The sequence below is a fragment of the Galleria mellonella genome, unplaced genomic scaffold (assembly GCF_026898425.1).
Source record: "Galleria mellonella isolate WM207_F2 unplaced genomic scaffold, CSIRO_AGI_GalMel_v1 utg117, whole genome shotgun sequence".
Classification (NCBI taxonomy): Eukaryota; Metazoa; Arthropoda; class Insecta; order Lepidoptera; family Pyralidae; genus Galleria; species Galleria mellonella.
In genome coordinates this window covers 1,825,885-1,847,139 of record NW_026441980.1, presented here as the reverse complement: position 1 = coordinate 1,847,139, position 21,255 = coordinate 1,825,885, and the positions used below count along the sequence as shown (strand labels likewise).

The window sequence follows — 21,255 nt, the reverse complement described above, 5'->3', positions numbered from 1 at the left end:
TTAATTTAATTTTACATGCAAAAAGGATACTTGTACATGGGTTTACATACATACATATCTGTCACGCCTGTCTCCCATTAGGGTATGCAGAAACAATGGAACGCCAAATGCTTCGACTCAAACAAACCTCTTTCTCTTCTTCCACATTCATCAACCTTTTCATACACGCTCGCCGGTTACGGGTACTTTTAATTTGGCCCTTCTTCAGCACGTCGCCTATTAAGTCAAGATACGCCTGTCTAGGGCGGCCTCTCTCTCAGAATTACAAAAATCTCTTTTGTAATTCTTTCTTCCTAAATGTCCATTCTCTCTAAATGGCCAAACCAATGCAATATTCCTTTTTCAATTTTTGTCTATTTCATTAGTTTTATTTATTTATAAACTTCAATATTGTAGTGTAAATGGTGAATATATGGCGTTATCTACCAGTCGACCGTAGACAGGAATAACAGAAAATATAAATAAAACAATATTAAATAAAAACAGTAATTTAATAATAATATACGTTTAATATAATACTCATATTATCTACAAATAGTTACATTATACACGCACATGCACACACACACACACGCGCGCGCGCACACGCACACGCACACACGCAATCACGCACAGGCACACACGTACACACATACACATATATATTATAATAATAAATAATATCGGACAGAGAACTACTCTGATACAAGGGAAAGACCAGCATCAGAAAAAACCATAGTGTCTAAAACGTATTATAATTCTATAAATTCTAATTAAAAAGAACTTTTTAATTTTTAGCAAATTTTGCTACTTTTGAATTCCACGCGTGCGAAGTAGCGCGCAATGAGCTAGTTTAAATAATTCAATTTCTGTGCAATATCTTGTGTCTACAATTGGACTAATTTAACCACAGGCTTTATCATGAAATTAATGTGGAACTATACATATATAGTATTATAAAAATATAGTTATATAAATATATAACTATGACATATTATTTACTGGATATACAGACCTAACAATACCTTCAGGGAGGAAAGGATTGTTAGTAATGTAGATTACCAGTTCCATTGCCACCCTATAAGGTCGACCTCCACATGGTCGCTCCTGTAAATCATCGTGCTAAATTCCAGGTGTATTTATCACGATTCGCCAACTGACTTGCTATTTCATTATCACCTGTCATCCCTCACTGATATACCGTTAGCGCCAGTGTATACCGTTAGCGCAGGCGGGGTCACCATTCCATTATCATCCATTAGAAAAAACCTTCATGCTAGCAATATATTCTATCAAGTCGACCTCCACGCGGTTCCTCCTGATAACCATCCTACTTAATTCTTGTCCAATTCTTTACAATGGACCAACTGATTGATTCTCACCTATAATCTATCACTGGTGCCCCGCCAGTGTATACAAATAGCATAGGCCTACCATTCCATTTTCACACATAAAAAAAAAACAATACTTTTAATAATCTGTTACATTGTTGTCAATTGTGTTTGTTTATCCGTATGTCTCTACACGAATCATAACATCATAAATTTATAATAAAAAAAGAGTGCCCTGTTGAACACAGTGAAAATTTAATGAGCAAAATCTATCATCAGCAAAATAAATGTACGTGAACTGAAACGGCATTTATTCTCGCATTTTACTCTCGTATAAAAATAAGCTTAAAGCATAAGGCCATAAAGTGTATTATGCAAACACACTCGACAATAACAAACATACTTTGAAAATGACACATGAAATGTTGCAATAATTCTGGAAAAAAGTGTAATTTTGTCACGATGGAAATCTTTTTTGCAGAGCAAAATCAAATTGTACTGTGATATCCTTCATCATCATTAAGATATCAGCCGTTAACTGCTGAAAGTTATTTATTGAAAAAAAAACAAAGGAACATTATGGCGCGTAAAATTATTAATGTTCGTTATTCGTCATTGAACTTAAAAAGTAAAATTGTGTTTTTGATTTCCGCGCATTGTTTGAGAAAAGTACTATACAAGTCTTGGCCACAACTAGGCATTGATAGACTCACGTATGTGTTCCTCGGCTACGCCTCGGCCCACATTTGCACGTTTGTCCATCAGTGCCTCAGTTGCTGGCCGCTGCAGTAATGTACTAATATATGAATAAATGGATGACTATTTATTTTCAATATCTAAAGAGAAATTTTATGAACTTACTATATTGGTCATTTCTGACAATTTTTTCGACTCTATTCGGAAGTCTTCTTCAGGGGGTGTACGGCGCTTTGCTTCAAAGCGTCTCACCTTGCACAAAAAAAAAACATATATTATAATCTTTCATAAAATTTTCCATTAAACATAGACATCATTAAAAAATGGACATAAGTTTTAAAAATAATACACAACCATTGTCTTTAAGCGTTAATTTCGACAACTATAGCGACGAAGTTGCAAACACATTTAATATTTTAATTATTTTAATAATATCAGTAAAGCATATAATATTACTTTAAATTGGAGCATAGCGACAGATATTTCGACGTTGCTAACATAGAGAAATATTAATTTGCATCAAACACTAATGAGAAAGCAAGCAAATACAATGGGCTTCGTACCGTAAAGGGTATTTACGTCAAGTGTAAAATATAACTGAGCTATTTTGTGATACAATATAAATTCAGTAAATGCTCGACTGTTTTTAGCATGTACTCATGGTATACTGTAATATGAATTTATATCGAACTGATCTATCTAAACTTCATCTCAAATCTGGACTAAAAAATCCGTCTATCTAAATTTGCTTCTAAAAGATTTTTTTACAAATAATTTACTTTAAAATAGTGCTGAACATAATCCTTTCCCAGAAGAGGAGTTTTACTAGTAGTTGTCATGCTTGGCAGGTGGGTTGACAACCGCAGTTAGGCTTTAGTGGTATTTTAAAAGAGACACTGCTGTCCAGCCCTTGACCATTAAGTTCCCTTAGTCGCCTTTTATACCAATCAGGGGAAAGAAAGGGGCGGGCTATCCTATGCCAGAACCAAATAGACAAAAAAAGAACTTATAAGGTAAAAAATATAAAAGCAATACAATCGAAATAAACATCTTCTTCTTTTTAGAAGTCGGTTGATAAAAAATATTAAAACTGAACATGTATAATAAAAATAGTATCATAAAAACTTATTTCTCTTTTGCCAAAGATTGTATTAAGTAATTATGTCAGTACAAAATTTTTGATTGCAAAAGGTAAACCTTTTCTTACTTTTGTTCGTGCAATCTTTTGTTTACATGCTCCGTTTACATTGTGTGTATCCCTTTAATCACTGGTCTCTTTAACCTGAAAACAAATGCCACCATAAATTTAACATCAAGTTTGTAATTAACGTCTCTGAACTAGATCTGGACGGTTATAAATAGTACAGTTTGTAAACAAAATCTGTTTTATTGGGACAGCATACGTACACTGTGGTGTTTGGACAACCAATTGTAAGGTGCATACCAGTATATCTGTTGCAGCCGTAAACAAGGACTTCCTATTCCGACCAGCGACAAGCTTCACATAGTTGAGGTGCGATTCGTAGAAAACCTTTGTTATAATGTGGGTAACATTATAGTTTTACACGTAACTCGAATGATGATAGAGATTGATGGAAAAATGTATGCTACTTGTTTTATTACCAGGATGTCATAAAAGGTGATGGAAGAAACAGGAATACTAAGAAAGGTAAATAGCAAAGCACTATAACCTGAGACATGGTGATCTGTAACTATACTGAATATATGATAGGCCTTTTTTTCAAATACGAGTACAACGTCTTTTTCGTACACAAAACGTCATGAAGGGCGACTAAAAGAACGCTTGTGCAAGAGAAAGAATCTTCGAAGTGAAATCTTATTCCAAATCCTTGGCTAATGTGGTAATAACTAATATCAAACCTCAACTAAAAGTGTCTTACGTCCAATAGTAGAATATTATGAGGTTATTAAGTATTAATGAAGGTGTAATGGCCAAAACGATAAGGTTTCCGTTACCGTTTATATTTATAATGATATCATTAAATTATTAACAGTAGCAAAATGTAAAATGGATTCTAAATTGTATTTACATTTTACCTTTACGATAGAAAGTAGTAATCATCGCTTATGGACACGAACAGCTTCATCTTGAGAACTAACGTAGTACAATTCCATTCTCTGCAACTACTGATGTCCCTTCCTTTCCAATGGATGTCCTAAGAGGCGTCTAAGAGAATTTAATAGGCGAGAATTGGAAAGCAGCGTCCCTCTGAAAACATCACCAAAGCCTAACGGCAATTACCAACCCACCTGCCAAGCGTGGCAACTAGTGACCAAATCCGGCTTTATGGACGAGACCTATTTTCAACTATGGACAGTTAAAGGCTAATAATGATAATGATCCCTTTTTTCAAACCGGAACCAAATTACAAAATCGACTTGGCATCTAAAACTCGAGTGGCATAATGGCACCTTACATTCACTGCCCATAAAGAATCTACACTAAACTTCAATCATATAAACTCATCAATTGAAACATTCAATTCAGCATTAACCAATTATATAGCATTACCAATATCTAAACGCACACAGGGATTTCTTTGATTTTAAACCACACGGTATCTGTTACCGTCTGTCAGACGTCGAAGCTCTCCCATTGAGAGGGCCGGATATATTTAGAGTATTGCGTAAAGTAGGCTGACCTTAATTATGGACTCTTTGGACATTCGCCACGCGACGTCTTCTGGAGGAAGTTATGACGGGGACTTTTTTAAATTGGTAAATATGCCGGATGGAAACTCTGAGAAATGCGTCTGCCGTTGCGTGTTGTAACTGCTAATAGATTCAGCTCTTAGATTATACAGATATAGTGTCTCCATACAAATGCTTAGAGAAACGCGTGTCAACTTTTTCATACAATTTGGCCTGATGAATAGTTATGAATGATTCCTTTTTAACTTCTATATTTATTTTGTCTTATAAGTTTTGCACCTTTTTAATAAATATTTTAATTTAATACTATTCAAAGTCTTCATGGGAAAATATCAGTGAAATGGGAGTCTGATTGATTACTTTTCTGTAAAACTACGTGTGAGTGATGGATCACTAGAAAACAAACGAAGTTGTATTTTTACAAACGTAATGCATTACGTGAAAACGTAAAAGATTGATGGTGTTGATTGTTGGCGCTTGATAGGATTTCCGGTTCATATGTATTGTGAAAAAAAAAAAACAATAAAAATTTATATTTTTTTTATATTTTACAAAACATTATTATTATGAAACAGTTTTGGAAGGAGTAGAGGGAGATCATTGCTGTACAGTGGAGCATCGTGGACTTTGAATAGAATTGTAGTGTTATATGTACATAGTTCGTTCTCTATAGTTCTATGAAAATATAATAAGGCAAAACTTATAGGGTCCTTATCGTTATCATTACTAATATTATAAATGTGAAAGTATGTTTGTTTGTCATCAGTAGCGCCCCAAGCGCTGCAGCAATACGCTTAGCACGGACCTACTTCACAGAGCGTGGCGATACACACACGCACACGAGTACACATTTACACATACCTGCATATTTTTAAATTTAGACTTCATTTGAATAGAAAACGGGAGACGTTTTTTTTTATATTGTATACTAATGTTTTTTTCTTTTGTTCTTGTTTTTACGCTACTGTGTGAGTCGCATGATTCTTTGAATAAATTTATTCTATCTTTCTTTTATTTTTGTTTTTAATTGTTAACGGATACCATGAATCGATTTGAAACCCTCATCCTTTTTTTTAAGTCGGTGAATGAAATCTTAAACAAAAACGGTAATAATGAAAAATAACTTTATTGTTATGTAAACAGTCCGTGTTTGAAGCGAGCCCTCAAAACACCAAGGCGGGCCACTTGACCCGTGACTAACGCGCCATCTAGGCACGTGCGCACTAAGCCTCCGGTTTGTTCAAGTAAATTTTCCTAACCGATTTTATAGTTCGCCTAGTTTCTCGCATCGACACCTCTACAAGATCAAATACTTCGACCCTCCGTGCCAATAATCCTGATTTACTATGTGGCCTTTGTTTTCCTCTTTATTACCCTTATTTGGTTTATTATTATTGTTATTTTAGCCGTTAACTCTCCACTGCTGCTTTCCCCATAAGGAGAGTTTTGCCAGTAGTTGCCACATTTGGCAGGCGGGTTGGCAACCGCAGTTAGGCTTTTAGAGACGTTTTAAGACGGACGCTGCTGTCCATCTTTCGCCCTCCCATAGTTGCCTCTTACGACATCCACGGGATAGTAAGGAGTGGTCCATTCTATGTCGGGCCACACACTTATTTAGTTACTGAATTTTAATTAAAAAGAAATAAAATGATTCTTTATTCAAGTACATTTGAAAATCATTATTTTTTAAAAATCTACCATCAAAGCTTCGAGATTTTTTTCAACAAAGTTCTCTAACAGAAAGTTTAACGGGCAACGTAACTATTCAATACGAATGGTAATACTAAACGTTTATTTTGCAATCAAACCCTTTTACAAGTCATTAGTACGTGGTGAAGAGTGTTTAATTACCTATTTGTATTAAATAAAATAGACAAGTACCGTTGGGTATACTACGTAGTATCAACTAATTTCGAACGAAGCTTGTACGGTGAACATTGAACATACATATTTTCTGGCTTTTGCTTCTTTATTTATTTACAAATCGTATTGAAAACATTATAAATTATTTCTAAAAATGTATTTATAACGTATTAGTATATAAAGATTTACATTTTCTTTTATCAAATTGTTACGATTATTTATTTTTATTTAAATATTTTTAGCCTAATAAGTAATCAACGAATTGTCTATCGAATCGTAATATAAAACAAAATTTTATGACACTTACAATGGTGTATTTAATAAAGGACTTTATCGACAACAAAGCTACTCGAATGCCGATTTTACGATTGCGTAAATTTTTTATGACCACATTCGATTTTAACGGCTTTCAAACGTGTAACAAATTCAGAATACCTAATATATTCAGTACAACTATAAATTAACTTATACAAATGTTTATTATTTAATTATCCGGTCCGAAGGACCAGAAATAAAGTATTTCGAGACATGATCTATTTATTTGTTAAATAAATAAATAAAATAAAAAAATTCGTATATTAAAAAAAATATTGTTTATAGGGAGCCTAATTTTTATTTTTCAATATTTCGGGGCCGAAAAAACGCCTGATACTTAAAATATTAAGATATATATTAAATACTATCAAAATAGTACAATTAAGATCGCTCAAACATATTATTATGGAATTTATGTCAAACACAGTATCTCTATCTATCTTTTGACCTAATTTCGATATTGTTCACATTTCGTCGTACGCACGAAATTTGGGTCCGAAACTTCGTAATAAGATTTCACAGTAGACCCCCAAACCACACATCGTCGCGTTCGAAATTCAAATCTTACGTCCCATTCTTTGCTTATACTTCTATCCTTCTCATACATCATATTCTAATTCATGCGTACAACGTTCAGTAAATTCGTTTACAATTTAAATAACACTTTTAAATTTAAACAGAATACGAAATAATATTTTTATTTATTTCATAATGTTAAAGTAAATTAAACTAAAAGCAACTGGAACTATTTAAACAGCTTTATTTTTGCCGTTAAACTACTGAAAGACGTCCAGACATCCACTACTTTACGTAAGTAAATCACAGCTAAGTTGGGAGGATACAATTATTCATTCTCTTCGCATTTATAAAAATAACTCATTCCCATTTTTAGTTATCTCGTTCTTTTAAATTTAGTTAAGCATTTAAATCTTAATAATATTGTACTTTTGTGTTATGTATTATAGTAGTTATACTTATAAAACTATAAACTTTTACACGCAGCTTCGTCCGCGTAACCATATCCCACCCTTCAAACCGAAACACAGCCATGCAAACACAACTGCTTCACGGTTGAAACACGAATGGGACAGAGGTACCCCAGCAAGTCGGTTAAAAAAGTTAAGTCAGTTAAGTCAGTTGAAAATTAGCGAATGTGGTTATCTGGTATGCTGTTTATTAATCAGAGTTCAGAACATCCAAACATACTAACAACCTACGACATAAAAGCCATCCGTTAATACTACAACTGTGTCGAACATGGAACGATATCTTTTTTTTTTATTTCAAACCTCTAAACCAGCAATCATATCCCGCTGACTTGGCAAATATCCCAATTCCCAATTTTTTCTGTTGCGAAATAAAATTCGACGCTGTCGTAGAGTACGGGCGTGTAGCTGTAAAATCTTAAAATTGTACATATATTTCGGATTTAGCTTGGTTTTTTTTTTTTTTTTTTATTGTTTATATCAATTTACAGGATTCAAATATTGATTTAATTTTAAACAAAGTTAAATAAATAACTTTTTGCCTCTAATTTGCTTTGAATGTTACTATGGGTGATTTACCTTGATCTGTTTAATATATTAACATACGTATGTTTATATAATTTAGTGATATTTTTATATAAATGATATTAAAAATAATATGAATTTTATTAGGTTACTTTTTGGTATTTACTGTGTCTGACTAACGCCATCTACCTTTCTTACTGTTTTTATGTGCTATTTATGCCAGGTTGTCTGTAAAAGATTGCTTTTAACGATACAGCAGATTTTTGTATATACGCATTCTGTACTTTTTTTGTCTTTCTATCTATTTTTCTTTCTATTTTTTTTACTAACTATAGATACTTCCCTATTCAGCCAGTGCTAATTTTTTTTTTAAATTATAAAAGATATAACATAATCATATAGTTTTTTTTACAAAACTTATTGTTAAAAAACTACAATATTCTTTATACTGAATTTGTTCCTCTCTCTCTCTTAGCCAATCCGAGCGTTACGTAATAAAGATCAATCAAAATAAAATTATAATATTATTAAGCTGTAGAGAGTTTAGAAAATTAACTCCCAGAAGGGTAAAATTCCAATATAAAGTTTGGGTGTCAATTACCCAATCGTGCATAAATAAAAGCCTGAATGGATTTCGATCCCATGAGAACGTATTACGGGGGTTTTCCAGTATTCCGGTAACATACTGTTTAATTGGATTTTTATACTGTCTTACGTGTGGTTTTTTTTGTGCCACTTAGAATGGAAATAAGGTAATAGACCACCTGATGGAACAAGGTAATCCCAGCCTATAGACGTGAACAGTACCAATTTATTATGTCTATGTATGTATATGTACGTATTTTGTATATAAAGAAATATTTTATGTTTATGTATATATGTATATGTATTATTGTATACAGATATGTATTTATTTTGATTTTAATTGTATGAGTTACTTATATATGTATGTCAACATATTTATTATTTTTTTAATAGAGACATCTATAATGTTTCCTTCTATTATTGTACGCATACTGCCCGCTAATAATTAATGCTCCTTTCCACTCAGGGTTTGCTGGAAGAGAACTCTTACAGAGTTAATCTCGCCTGTTGTACATCTTTATTTTATATATATTATATGTTGTAATTTTTTGTGTACAATAAAAAAAAATAAAAAAATGAACGTTATAGAATACACTGTGACGCTTATATTATTCTTCACGAGAAATCCTGAAGGTGCACATAATAATCTAGTAGTATACCATTGACTTACTTAAATGTGATGTCGTCCCGGCATAGAATGGCCTACCTTTCCTTGTCGTAGGTATCGTTAGAGATAACTAAGGAAACATAATGGTAGAAAGATGAGCAGCAGCGCTCCTTTTAAAATATCACCAAAGCCTAACTGCGGTTGTCAACCAGCCTGCCAAGCATGACAGAGGGAGACTTTATACAAAAGTCGATTGCTTGGGTACCTCTGTCCCATTCGTGTTTCAACCGTGAAGCAGTTGTGTTTGCATGGCTGTGTTTCGGTTTGATGGGTGGGATATGGCGTGAATTTACAGGGTACAGAGGAATAACACCTGAGTCCTCAGGAATGGCAACGCGTGGGGGGTATCATGGACGAAACAGTATATATTTTGTTATGTCCATGGTACTGCTCATATCTATAGGTTACGGTTACCACTTTCCCTCAGGTGGGCCGTCAGCTTGTTTGCCATTATAAGTTGTATAAAAAAAATGACAACTATTGGCAAAACCCCATTATGGGAGAGGCTTATGTTCAGCAGTGACTTACAAACCGAAAAGGTCGCGAGTTCGAGTCTGGTCGATATCAAAATCTAATTTGAAGTTTTTATCGATGAGGAGGTAGGAAGAGGGAGGGAGTGGGGGGGTTAATTGCAACATTTCAAGATAGTTGTTCAAAATAATTGAACATAACAAAGAAATGTCTTTGAACATCAAATTACGGACGTAATCGTAAATACATTTTTGATACAGGCCTAAACTATCCTCCAGACTCACGGGACCCAAAAATAAAAAAAGGGTTTAGTAAATAAATTATTCAATTGACCGGCCTCTTGGAATCTTACGTTTATTGTCGGTTTACGAACTTGGCATCGTAAAAGAATAGGATAATACTGCGGGAACATATATTGTTCCTTTAACTGACCCCGTATTCAAGACCTACACACATTAGGGACGACCCTTGAAGTTCATTTTGTTTGTCATGACACCATACCATAATAAACAATTAACGTCAAGAGGGGAGTATTAGTAATGAGTTCTAATAGCTGTATTGATAGCAATATCAAGTCCACCTGCGTGTTGTCTACCTTGGAATCCATTATGGTTAACTTCTGTGAATTCGTCACAATTTTTTTTTATACAACTTAGAATGCCAAACAAGCTGACGGCCCATCTGATGGAAAGTGGTAACCGTCGCCTATAAACATGAGCAATACCATGAATATAACAGAGTATACTGTTTCGCCCATGATACCCACCATGTGTTACCGTTCCTGAGTACTCAGGTATTATTCTTCTGTACGCTGAAAATTCACCCCACCGACTGACTTAATTTCATCCTATCATCTCTCATTGGTACCCTGCCAGCGTATGCTGATAGCACAGGCGGGATTGCCCTTTCATTTCCATCCTATTAAATAAACCATCAACACCCCAATATTGGGTCTCTTACCATATGAAGAAGATCATCATTATTTAGTGCTCACTGATTTCTTGCTACTTATTTAAGGTCACTTGATATGTGCTTGTTTCTTGACTCTAATATTGTTTGTAAAACTCTACTTTTGAATAAAGCAACAGCTGAATTACCCATTCTTCGCAGTTAAAATTGTATTCCGAATTGGAGGGAAGAATCAAAAATAATATTTTTAAAAATAATTAATAGAATTACTTTGTTTATTTCCGCTATTATCATTAAGCGTGCGACTGCTAATATTGGAGAATTGACTATTATTATTATTAGTAGAAGTCCTACAAAATTTCCATATTAGTATTAAATCTCCGACCGTTATTAAGTCCTCGCACATGTTGCGATATGTGTTTTACCACTAAACGAGACATCTTCAGGCAAATTAATAATCGCTGCTAAATAATAATAATAACGCTTACTAATGATAGCGGAATTAAACAAAATAATTCTAATCGACTAACTAATATGGACTTCCACAAAATAATACATAGTTTATAAATGTTTAAAATTAAGTTTACTCAAATAAATTATATTCTATTCTTAATATTAACGTGTTTATATGACGATTATTTATTTATTTAATAATAAAGATAACAGCGAAAATCTGAAATGTTTTAATCTATTTTATTCGTTTGCACAGGCCATAACACAGCCCAGCGGGGGCATACGTCACAATTTGAAGTTACGACATTTTCGCGTGATTCGGACAACGGCGCGACTATAAATGGATTATTCATTTGATTATTGGCGCAGTCGTGGTGGAATTCAATTTTGGGCTGAGCGAAATGACATTTCTGAAACCTCCTTTTCTCTGAAGCAAATAAATTTACAGCTTGGAAAATAGGTTAGCTACATTCAGTTAAAGACTAGCGAATGGGGGCGCTCGATCAATTTTGCTCTTTTTCCGTTTGTGTTTCGGGTGTAATATTGAGTATTGGAGTGTATTGATATCTCTAATAACATTAATTTATATAAATATAAGATTTATATAAATGTATGTTACTAGAGATTTGAATATACTAATGATATTTATATTTGGCATTAGATTTTACTATGTAGTTTTGAAGGAACTTCTCAGTTCTTCAAACTGGCACCTATAGATATGAATAGTACCAGAGATATAACTATATCTCTGGTACTATCAGTAGAGAGATATCAATATACTCTGTTATGTCTCTAGTATTATTTAGGATATCATAGGGACGCTGTATCGCCCATGATATCTTCATGTATTGTTATAAAGGACTAAAGTGTTATGCTTATGCAGCCTGTACCGCAACTGCTCCACTGCAGAAACACGAATAAAACAGACGTACCTAAGCAAACGACTTTTGTACAGAAACTCCCTCTGATAAATTTTATCTCTCTATCGTAAAATTTAAGGTTCAAAATGAAATTAGTATAAAAGAACCAATTACGTGTCAATCGGAATTGGATGGTGCGGATCGTATAATTGGTTATTTGGTTTGAATTATTTTGTTTAATTCTGCTACCGTTGGCATGTGTGTGACCGAGGTCTCGTATAATTATACTCCTTGATTAAAATTGACGTATTTGACAGTCTATGGCCAGAATTGAACCCATCAAGTCAAATCAACGAATGATATACCTAGAGGGTTCAACTGAAATTCTCATAACGAATGTAATCGTGTATTTTTGTTTACCTACATCATATTTTTCGGTATTAATCCGAGGGAATTAGGTTAGGGTTAATAAATTTATTTAACGCTTATGAATTCTGTTCGGTCTCTGATTCTATATAAAACCATTCTTCATACGATCCTAGTGCCTTTTACGACACCCACGGGAAAGAAAGTGGTGGCCTATTCTATGCCGGGACCGTACTATATTTGTATGTTTAAACACTAGGTTTTTGACAGCTACTTAGTACGCATGGATTTTAGAAGTAGAAACACCAATAAGCTATTCCTTCAGGAATACAGTTGTGAAAAAACATACCGACACACAGATAAAGAATTCTAAAAAATATTGTTTTGAATGAGATGTTTATCTGGTAGAGAATGTTTTTTTTTTATACAACTTAGAATGGCAAACGAGCTGACGGCCCACCTGATGTAAAGTGGTAACCGTCGCCTATAGATATGAGCAGTACCATGGACATAACTGAGTATACTGTTTCGCCCATGATACACTCCATGCGTTGCCATTCCTGAGGACTCAGGTGTTATTCCTCTGTACTCAGTTAATACACGCTATATCCCACACTGTCATGTCATACGGTATTAAGCTCGCCATTTGTGCAAAGTTTTATTGTGCAATAAAGAATAAATAAATAAATAAATATTTTACTCTTATTATTAACTTTTAGACTTACACACAGCATTTTTTGTGGTTTATAAACCATAAAAATGCTGTGCGAGTTTTTTTACAACACAGGGGGCAAACGAGCATGCGGCTCACCTGATGGTAAGTGACTACCGCCGCCCATGATCACCCACAACACCAACGGCACTGCAGGTGTGCTGCCGGCCTTTTAAAAAGGGATAATATACTCTTTTCTTGAAGGTTATGATATCGTATCGGTTCGGAAATTCTGCTTTTGTAAGTTGATTCCAAAGTGTGGTTGTGCGTGGAAGAAAGTACCTTGAAAAATGCACGGTGGATAACCGCCACTCGTCCAGATGTCCACTTTGAAGATTCTTATAAGAAATTGATATTTCAGCGATTATTTAGATAAATTATGATAATTTATCTGAATTACCTTGACGCTTCGGTCCAGTTACAGTGGCCGTGGTCATGAGGAGACTGATGTAACGCTGCCATGTTTTCTTTTCCGACCCAGAAATTTTTCTTCTACCCACTCATTATCTTACATCACACAACGTTTTACCTATACATTATCATCATCATCGCAATGTCAGTTGTTAACTATCTATTGTTGAACATAGGCCTATCCCATAGGGAGGAGAGGAGCGACAGTAGTCGCTTCCGACAGACTTATTACTAGCAATGAACCCTAACAGGTCAACCTCCACGTGGTTCCCCCTGAAAACCATCGTGATTAATTTTTGATGAATTCATCACGATGGGCCAACTGATCTGCTTCTTCTTCACTTATCATCCCTTACTGGTGCCCCACCAGCATATCCCGATAGCGCAGGTGGGGCTACCATTCCATTTTCGTCCATAAAAAAAGATAGTAGTCGCTACGTTTGGCAGGCAGACTGGTAACCGCAGTTAAACATTTGGTGATATTTTAAGAGGGACGCTGCAGCCCATCCCTCGACCATTAAGATCCCTTAGTCGCTTTTTATGATACTCACGGGAAAGAAAGGTGTAATCCTTTTCTATGCTGGGACCACATGGCTTCTAAAGATAATTTAAGATTAATTATCAAGTTAAATAATCATCTGGTTTCAATTATATACATATAATAACATTAATACAATATAACAACAGTAAATTGTTGTAATTAGAAATGGTTCTCCCTAAAACTTCGTGTCAAGTGATATTTCCAGAAATGAGACTGCCCTTCAAAAACTTTTGAGTGGTTTTAAAATTCAATTTCTCAGAACGTTAATATCCATATAAAAGTGAATGGCCGTAAGAAAGTCGTTTCGCCGCAGAATAAAATGAATAGAGATAAAATCTTGAAAATATACTAAAATTACTTATAAAAAAAAAGATGCTGACTGTACGGTTACTTAATACGACAATAATTTCAAATCTTAATAAAAATAGAGACTAATTCAATCAAGACAAAAAATAGATGGCACTAGTGAGGTGGCTTTATCAATACCTTTGTCAATTTTGATCTTATTTGTATTATTATTGTGTTGATCCCATTAAATTTTATCAAAAAAATTTTTAGTGACTTTAAAATACCATTCCAGGCTTGTTCATTACATAAAAATAACCATTTGAGAATTTATTTTTAATTTTATTTATTACATCATACCAAATGAGATGTCGTTAAACAAAATTTGTTGAATGCAATCAAAAATATATCACGAGGTTTTGATTAGGTTGCCATTTTCGGAAGATACAGGCCACCGAAGCGTCGCAAAATTGGAAAACTTTTTGTTTACCATTTGTACCGAACTGCAAATGTGGCGGGCTACGGAAATCCACTCGCGCGTGCCCGACACACACTTGGCTGGTTTTATTATAAATTTGCGCGTTAATTATGGCACAAAATCTATATATGATAGACAGATAGATATTTTTCTTCATTCTAGGTTTTTTTATTATTATATCAACTTTTAACTGTCCACTGTTGGGCATAGACTTCCTCCATAATGAGGGCTTTGCCAATAGTCGCCACGCTTGACAGGCGAATTGCAACAGGAGTTAAACTCTGATGAAGAGAAACTGCTACCCATCTCTAGATCTATATGTTCCTTTAGTCTCCTCTTACGACACCTACAGGAAAGGAAGGAGTGACCCATTTTATACCGGGACCATAAGATAACATATTTAATTGTAAATTTAATTACTTGTCTCCATTCTAACATTGTCTAGAATAGACCGCTAAATGTTATCGATTATTGTCTCTATACCTTACTTCTTTTACTGCTGATTTTTTTTATCTCTATGTATTATATAATTTATTTTTGAGAGAAACAATAGAATATCCATTCGTCTTTTCCAACTTTTCGTAAGAAAACTAAGAGCTTCAATTGAATCTCCCTTCCACTCAGAAGTGTCCGAAACAGATGAAAATTAACATTATCCTAAACTTTTCTATACAAATTAATGCTGTTGACAGATTTTCACGTCGTCTCATCTCGTCCCGTCTCGAAATTAATATCAGTATTATAATTATTTATTTATTTATTTCTGTGATACATCAACAGATTAGAAACAAAACTTTTTCCAATTGAATACAACAAAAGCATTATAAGTTTGCAATCCAATTATAGTGGGCGAAAAGGGATTGTTAGCAATGGAGTTTGACAGCCCCATTGCTAGCAATATACCTTATTAGGTCGACCTCCACGTAGTTCCCCCTGGAAACCATCGTGAACAATTCTTGTTGAATTCGTCGCGATGGGCTAACTGACCTATTTCATCCTCACCTATCATCCTTCACTGGTGCTCCGCCGGTGTATACCGATAGCGCGGATGGGGTTACCATTCCATTATCATCCATTAAAAAAAAAAACAATTATAGTTGTACTCAACATTCACAGAGATAAAACAGCATACGTGTAAGTACCTTCTATACTGTTTTATCTTAGTATTTTAGCATATTGTTATAATACGTTCAACCTTGTGTATAACTGGAAATCTTACTTCTTAGTTAATATAATAAATTTGTAACTATACGTTGTCTATACAGACATATATGTGGAAAATATTTAAGAACAATAAATATTAGGATTCTTACTAAGAGCAATAGAAGTCATAACAATAATTTCTAGGAATTCTAGTTCGTTTTTATGTTTGTATCGGCATTACGCAAAAACTATTGCACTACATTGGATGCGGTTTTTACAGTTGTGTTCTTAAATATCAAACTGAAAAGCTTATTCCATTTAGAAAATGTCTATTCCATTAGTTTTTATACGTTTGAAATCGTCTTGTGCGAAGTAGCGTGCAAAAAGCTGGTAAATATAATAAAATATTCACTCAGCGCCCTCTAGTCTTGACTACATACAGTTTGTTCTGTGAGCAACCTACATAATAACCTTTATACAAACTTTAATACATTGCCTCCAAATGATAATATACTCTTAATTATGCTTGTAATTATTTATATTTATAATAAGTTTACTATTGTAATCTTTTGGAGGAAACAATGAAGAGTATCTATCTATTAATAATTAAAACATAAATTTCTAAACTGTCATACTTATCATCATTTGTATTTATTAGATATTGCTTTTTCAATAATAACTGTACTTATAAATGATACTATTTATTAAAAAAAAAAAAGTTATAAAAAACTAACAAAAAAATACTTAACTTACGGCTGAAGCAAAGTTTATAAATAAAAAGCAAAAGAAAAGAAGAGAAAAAAGGGAAAAGAGATTTAAAAATATATGTTACAATTAAAATTTCTGCAGGAAGTGAACCTGTAGTTTAAATTTAAAAGTAGATTTGTTTTTAATAGATTTAATGTTACAAGGCAGCGCATTCCAGTGTTTAATGGCGTGAGTGGCGAAGGAATAAGAAATGGAACGAATGCGCTGGGCTGGAATGTATAAAAGTAGTCATCTGTATCCACGAAGGCAACGAGAAGAATTGTCCCATGGAATAGAACTTTAGATTTCAAATAATCTTATTGTATTCGCTTTAACAATTTCAAATTTCAAATCCAAAAACCAAAAATGGTCCTGGCATAAAATAGGCCACCCCTTCCTTTTCCATGAGTGTCGTAAGAGGCAGTTAAAGGATCATAATAGTTCAGTAATAAACAGCAGCGTCCCTCTAAAATATCACTAAAACCTGACTGCGGTTGCCAATCTACCTACCAAGTGTGGCAACTATTAGCAACTATTAGCCTGTGTTCAGCAGTGGTATACGGCTGATATAATTTGATGATTCGATTCCACAATATAAATTTTTTATCTATAATATAATATAATAAAACGATCAAAATTCCCATATAGATTCATGGAAGTTCGCGTGCGAAACTGCTAAACAAAATAGTCAATTAGTTCGAGTTAATAAATTGGACAATAGGACATTCGAATGCAGGATAGTTTTAACAACGAAACCTCTCTCGGCCATTTGAATAAGAATTTAATTACAATTTTCAAAGTTTCCAACAACTGGCCCTTTAATCCGAGGTCTGCTGGACCCTTATCACCTTTTGAACCACGAGCAGAAATATTTATAGCCAATAGCGTTCCTCCCTCGACAGTTCCAACATTCATTGTTAAATTCGCTTTGTGAAGTACTATTGGACTCTGCAAGATATTTAGATATTTACTCCAATATCTGAATGATTTGTCATACGATTTTTGTTTTTCATACGACCTCAAATACCTCTTCATTTTAATGACTAGCTATTTACCTGCTAATATATCGACCCTATATATTGATTGTACAAGGTAGGGGGAGCATAAAAGATAACCAACAGATCGACATGCAATGGATTAGCTGACCCCATACACGAATTCAAAATGAAATGCCCATTTATGTGTATTAGTTATTTGCCCGTTACTTAGTACTCCTGAATTTTAGAAATAGAAAAACCAACGAAGTAAATCACTACTAGATGATATATTAAGATTTTTTAGTTAAACTTTCAGGAAGTGTGTAAACCGCATCCAATTTAGTGCAGTAACTTTTGCAGTAATAGTTCTAATAGTCCCACTAAGATCTACTATATTTTACGGGATTGTTCCCAAAATCCCAAATGACAAAGGCAACGGGTCGTTACACATACACAACCACTTTTTGTAATCAACTTCCAGCATCAGTATTTCCAAACCGATACGACAACATAACCTTCAAGAAAAGAGCATATTCCTTTTTAAAAGGCCGGCAGCAAACCTGCAATGCCGTAGGTGCTGTGGGTGACCATGGGCGGCGGTAGTCACTTACCATCAGGTGAGCCGCATGCTCGTTTGCCCCCTGTGTTGTAAAAAAAAATACAATTACAATAATTATATATAATTATAATAATTTTTGATTGACCATTGATGCAAAAAATAAAATTATGTCATCGTTGATCAATTGTAATACAAGATGTTAATCTAATTCTTATTTTAACTTTCTACGAAATACTTTTTTCAACAAAAATTAAAAATTTAGAATACAAGGAGCCCTTTTTATTATGCAACTTAGAATGGCAATCAAGCTGAAAGGCCACCTGATAGAAAGTGGTAACCGTCGCCTATAGACATGAGCAGTACCATGCACATAACAGAGTATACTGTTTCGCTCATGATACCACCTATACGTTGCTATTCCAGAGGACTCAGGTGTTATTTCTCTGTACCCTGTAAATTGACTGCCATATCCCATCCTTTAAACCGAAACACAGCAAACACAACTGCTTCACAGTAGAAACACGAGTGGGACAGATGTGCCCAAGCAAACGACTTTTGTAGTCTCCCTCTGGTAGTTTATTATAGCCTAAGTTAGGTTAAGCGCTGTAATCCATGCAAATTATTACCAAATTTTAAATAAAAATAATAACAAGTATTGTGAACTAAATAGCATGAGAACATTTTAAAAGAAAGTGCTTTACAAAAGAGATCTTATCACTGAAAGCAATCTCTTATAGATAGGTCATTATCGTATACATAAAACGCTCAGAGCGATACAAAGAGATATATTAATGCATACAAATGTATGTATTATGCGGGGATCGAACCTACGACCAGCAGATACCACCGGGGTCGGCAACATGGATGTAAATACGGGAACACGACTACATAGTGATAATATGTACCATATGGCCTGCTCCAACACTTGGTTTATTTGCCAAATTCCATTTAAATTTGTTCAGCTGTTCAAACGAGTTTTGCTTTACTTTACTAACAATTATATAAATACTAAAATAAACTTTCAAATCTCCAATGTCTACTTTTGTTTATATATTCATTATATTATATACTAGTTATATCCCGCGGCTTTGCACGCATAATAATTATATCGGATTTATTTCCTCTTCACAATTCATCAGAGTGACATACAATGGGACATGATTATATTTAAGTAATCAAATTCTAAATATAATTGTGAGAGACTGGTGCCTGAGATATGTAGGTATAAAAATACCTATATTATAGGTCACCAGGGCCTCACTCCGCAGGGTTACTTATTATGTACTTATAATATTATATGTGCATTCAGTTTTTTTTTTATACAACTTAGAATGGCAAACAAGCTGACGGCCCACCTGACAGAAAGTGGTAACCGTCGCCTATAGACATGAGCAGTACCATGGACATAACAGAGTGTACTGTTTCGCCCATGATACCCCCCATGCATTGCCATTCCTGAGGACTCAGGTGTTATTCCTCTGTACCCAGTAAATTCAAGCCATATCCCACCTTTCAAACCGAAACACAGCCATGCAAACACAACTACTTCACGGTTAAAACACGAATGGGACAGAGGTACCCAAGCAATCGACTTTTGTACAAAGACAACTGTACTTCCTCTGGTAAATATAAAATATCCTATTTGCCAAGTTAGTATATAACCTTAGATTATATCGATAGAGTGTCTCCATACAAATACTTCAAGAAAAGCGGGTCAACTTTTTCATACAATTTTGCGGGATCATTAGTTTTGAGTGTTTACTTTTTAACTTCTATATTTCATTAGTTTTATAATTTTTGTATCTTTCTAATCGTAAAAAGACATTTTATTTATTAAATAATTAAATATAAATACCTTAATTGATTATATAGTCAGATAGATAGATATCAATACCAAAATGGATAATTAGCTGACAAAAAGTTGACCCGTTTTTGATACTCGAGGCTTTATATATAATCTAAGGATATAACCTACTCGTGTACCAAATTTTCTTCAAATCCATTTAGTAATTTTTGTATGACAAAGTAACAAACTTCCATCTATCCATTCGTCCATAGTTAGTCCATACCAGAGGGAGACTTTGTACAAAAGTCGATTGCTTGGGTACCTCTCTCCCATTCGTGTTTCAACCGTGAAGCAGTTATGTTTGCATGGTTGTGTTTCGGTTTGAAGAGTGGGATATGGCGTGAATTTACTGGGTACGGAGGAATAACACCTGAGTCCTCAGGAACAGCAATGCATGGAAGGTATCATGGGCGAAACAGTATACTCTGTTATGTCCATGGTACTGCTCATGTCTATAGTCGACGGTTATCACTTTCCATCAGGTGGGCCGTCAGCTTGTTTGCCATTCTAAGTTGTATAAAAAAAAAATAAAAAATTTTGTATTTATTATATTAATAGAATAGTAACACAGGCATAGTCGAAGATAAATAATTAGTTCTAACTGTTGTAAAATCTAAAACAATGCAGATATTTCGACGTTTATTATTCAAGCATGATTTAAACAGCAGTAGGGATATATATTTACATTATTACATATATCACATCTCTATATTTAGAAGTAATAGAATTTCATCGTTCCTCATATCAAACTGTTTATAATTACTCCTCTCTATCTAAAGGTTGCCTGGAAGAGATCGCTCTTAGCGATATGGTCGCCCATTGTTTTCTCATTGTGATTATTTCTTGTAATTGTTTATATTTATAATAAGTTTACTGT

The 21,255-nt window shown here is 34.0% G+C and overlaps 1 protein-coding gene across 3 annotated transcripts in view; it reads left to right on the top strand.

Moving 5' to 3' along the window:
- Positions 1-21,255, top strand: part of LOC113523102 (glutamate receptor-interacting protein 2) — a 465,085-nt gene that overhangs the window by 369,349 nt on the left and 74,481 nt on the right. The window lies entirely within an intron of this gene.